Below are 4,099 nucleotides of genomic sequence, written 5' to 3'. Positions count from 1 at the left end.
GACCAATCAGAGAGAACTACTGACACACAGAGAATGACCAATCAGAGAGAACTATTGACACAGACAGAGAACGACCAATCAGAGAACTGCTGACACACAGACAAAGAACGACCAATCAGAGAGAACTATTGACGCAGACAGAGAGAACGACCAATCAGAGTGAACTACTGACACACAGAGAGAGAACGACCAATCAGAGAGAACTACAGACACAGAGAAAATGACCAAACAGAGAGAACTACTGACACACACACAGAGAATGACCAATCAGAGAGAACTACTGACACAGACGGAGAACAACCAATCAGAGAGAACTACAGACACAGAGAAAACGGCCAATCAGAGAGAACTACTGACACAGAGAGAACTACTGACGCACAGAGAGAGAACTACTGACACACAGAGAGAGAATGACCAATCAGAGAACTACTGACACACACAGAGAGAACTACTGACACACAGACAGAGAACGACCAATCAGAGATAACTACTGACACAGACAGAGAACAACCAATCAGAGAACTACTGACACAGACAGAGAAAACGGCCAATCAGAGAACTACTGACACAGACAGAGAGAGAACTACTGACACAGAGAGAGAATGACCAATCAGAGAACTACTGACACACAGAGAGAGAACTACTGACACACAGACAGAGAACGACCAATCAGAGAGAACTACTGACACAGACAGAGAATGACCAATCAGAGAGAACTACTGACACAAGAGAGAGAACTACTGACACACAGACAAAGAACGACCAATCATAGATAAATACTGACACAGAGAGAGAAAACGACCAATCAGAGAGAACTACTGACACAGACGGAGAGAACGACCAATCAGAGAGAAATACTGACACTAGGGTTGGGTATTGCAAGAAATTTACGATTCCCGGTTCTGATTCCGGTTCCATTTAAATTAACTATTATTATTTTTTCTTCACTATTTTAGCTTCATTGAATGTAGTGTTGCTGTAAGGTAGTAAGTAATGTTGAGTAATGCTATTCCATCAATGTGCTTCAAAGTTTGTTTTTTACACTATCATCAATAACATTTTGCTTTTCAAGCAGGAATAAGCTGGTTGGCCAAATAGTCCCTTGAGGGCCAAGCACTTTTTCATTTCCCTAAATCTTTCTGCATTCTATCTATTTGTTTTCTTTTTATTTATTATACAATTATAATTCTGACTTCTGACTTCTTCTGATTAACAAAAGCAAAAAAGGCCTCTAACACTAGCTTGCTCTATTCTTTTTCTATTCTATATGTTTTCTTTTTATTTATTATATGATTAAAAAAAAACCTTGCTACGTGTACTGCGTTAAGCTAACTGAGCCTTGTTATAGCACTTGCATATCATTGCTCTTTTGATTTTGATTGCTTCCATTGTCCTCATTTGTAAGTCGCTTTGGATAAAAGTGTCTGCTAAATCTCTAAATGTAAATTAATGAACTTGTGGCGTGTCTGTGGAGTGCGCATCATGGGAAACAATGTGCTCAGTAATTAAAGAGGCAGGGCGGTGTTTCTGTTATTTGGTTTGTGACATCCTTTACGGGAAACGCCGGCGCATGGCTGCTCACAGCACTTGGTCACGCGTAGCACCAGAACAGTTTTCAGAATCGAAACTTATAAATTGCAATCAGAGATCAGAGAGAACTACTGACACAATAGAAATAAATGTGACTTGACTTTATTATTCTTTCAGCTCAAACTGTTCTCTTTTTTACTTGTACTCAAATCAGTGTTTCATGCATTTATCCATCAGGTCCTGATCAGCCAGTTTAGGTTATGATTATGGTGTTTGACGTTATATTGTCTGGCTAAAATACCATAGAGTCCATAATCCATAATAGCAGACCAGAACACTGACTCACTGGAGGAAGCGTTATTCTGGATTATGGACTCGTATTCTAGTTAAAAGCATCTTAATGCTGGATTAGTTTCAGCTTTTGTCTTCTCCAGATGTTCACTGATGGACTGGAGTGCTGTGGATTACTTGTGGATTATTGTGATGTTTTTATCAGCTGTTTGGACTCTCATTCTGACGGCACCCATTCACTGCAGAGCATCCATTGCTGAGACACTGATGCAATGCTACATTTCTACAAACCTGATGAAGAAACAAACTCATCCTGATCTCGGATAGACCTGAGGGTGAGGATATTTTCAGCTCATTTGAATTGTTTTAAGCAGGCCTTATGTTTTGTGTGTGAACTCTAGATGATCACACACGTTCATCAAACACAATGTGAGTCGTGCTATCAGAGTTTGAGCAGCTCTGCAGAGTATAAATATATAATCATATCTCTGGAGGCACATGTCAGAATATATTTAGAGAAACACAACAGTCCATCATCAGCGTCTCAAATGACACACGGCTGCGTCTCAAAACACAGCGAGCTGCCAACATGTGAAGCATCAGAATGAAGGAACCTTCTGAGAACATGACCATCGTGTCCAAATCTGCTGCCTATGTAGGTGGCGACTAACTAGGTTTGGGACACATCCAGAGAAAGACCTTTAACCTTTAAATGACGGGTTATATATAGAGACACGGCCAATCACTGCAGTTTAAAACAATGATATTTGATTTCATGAAAGGTTAACAGAGTTAAACCTCTTTATTTCAGAATCTCAACAGCTTTAATGTGATTTATAAGACAGGCTAATCACAGTCCGCTTCATCCACACACACACACTCACACACACACACACTCACACACACACACACTCACACACACACACACTCACACACACTCACACGTGTCTGTTTTCAATAATAAAATGTATTAATCTATATAATCAAGAAATGTCTTTTTGTTGAGACATTAGAAATCATGGCAGAACAAACTAAACTTGTGTCTGTTTTCATCCTGAAGACACATGACCGTAAATTAGAGTCATTTATTCAGTAAGACTCTTTGATTTTAATTATGTCAAATATTAAAACAACGAATAAATCTCCTGTCAAATGCTGTTAGCTCGACTAGCTGTCCACACAAACAGCTCAAATCACCAGATCAAAACATCAGTTTCATTAAAACTGCATTGGCTTTGCGGCATGAAATCAAAACATGACATTCAGACGAAAGATAATTATTAATCTGTCCGGGATCGAGGGTCATGATTAGCCAGTCCAGCTAACCGCGCTAAAGCAGATAAACCCCTCAGCAGCGCAAACGAAGCGATTAAAACACGGACATGTAACAGCACAGAACAGCTTCGAGCTGAAAGCGTGTAAATAAAGCCATTAGATATGAACGTGAATGTTAATGTTAATAAGAACTAATGATGTTGAGCAGAATCTCCTCTTACCTTCTGAGTGCTAATGATAAAAATAATGAACCCGCGCTTGCGCCCTCTGGCGGACCAACACAGTCTTTACACAAAACACACACACACACACACACACACACTCACTCACACACACACACACACACAAACACACACACACACACAAACACACCCACACAATTCATTATATTTGGCACAACATGACAGTAACATGTGACAATAAATACATACAAATAGCATGAATGGTTTAAATCAATGAATAACAAAAAAAAAAAATCTATTATTAACATTTTTGTTCATCTCTAAACCTTTTCAAGGCTGTGCTTGGAATAAGTGTTTTTTAAGCAATAATTGAACCCAGCACATAAACTGCAGACCAACAGATAGATTGCAAAGACAAGGGTAAAATCCAAGGGTTCATAGCCAAACATAACACAATGCAATTAAAAAATGAATTAATTAGCTGGCGCTGACAGCCTTGTGGGCGGCGCGTCCCGAGTTCGAGTCCCACTTCCTGCCAGCTCTGATCTGTCCTGTCATAATAAAGGTGAAAATACCCCAAATTAATCTTTAAATAAATTAAAATAAATAAATAAACAAACGAACAGAGATGAAAAAGGTACAAAAATTACATAACTCCTCAAATTATAAATAATTATAAAGACTGTTCCACACTCAAGATCGATGTACAGGCTAGCAGTATTCAAATATTAGAGACATAACAGCAATATGAGCAAAACAAACAATAAAACCGTATATAAGTGCTGTTGTTGACGTTATTCAAAAATAAAAAAGATGTTTTA

At 38.7% G+C, this 4,099-nt stretch overlaps 1 protein-coding gene across 1 annotated transcript in view; it reads right to left on the bottom strand.

Moving 5' to 3' along the window:
- Positions 1-3,353, bottom strand: part of klhdc3 (kelch domain containing 3) — a 29,864-nt gene extending 26,511 nt beyond the window's left edge. Inside the window, exon 1 of the mRNA XM_016479916.1 lies at positions 3,318-3,353. The gene's annotated coding sequence lies outside the window, so the exon portion shown is untranslated. The remainder of the gene's footprint in view (positions 1-3,317) is intronic.
- Positions 3,354-4,099: the final 746 nt, after the last annotated feature.

This window comes from Sinocyclocheilus anshuiensis, unplaced genomic scaffold, assembly GCF_001515605.1.
Source record: "Sinocyclocheilus anshuiensis isolate Anshui unplaced genomic scaffold, SAMN03320099.WGS_v1.1 scaffold2621, whole genome shotgun sequence".
NCBI classification, from domain to species: domain Eukaryota; kingdom Metazoa; phylum Chordata; class Actinopteri; order Cypriniformes; family Cyprinidae; genus Sinocyclocheilus; species Sinocyclocheilus anshuiensis.
Note: the sequence above shows the minus strand (reverse complement) of the source record. Positions and strands in the feature narration are given on the sequence as shown.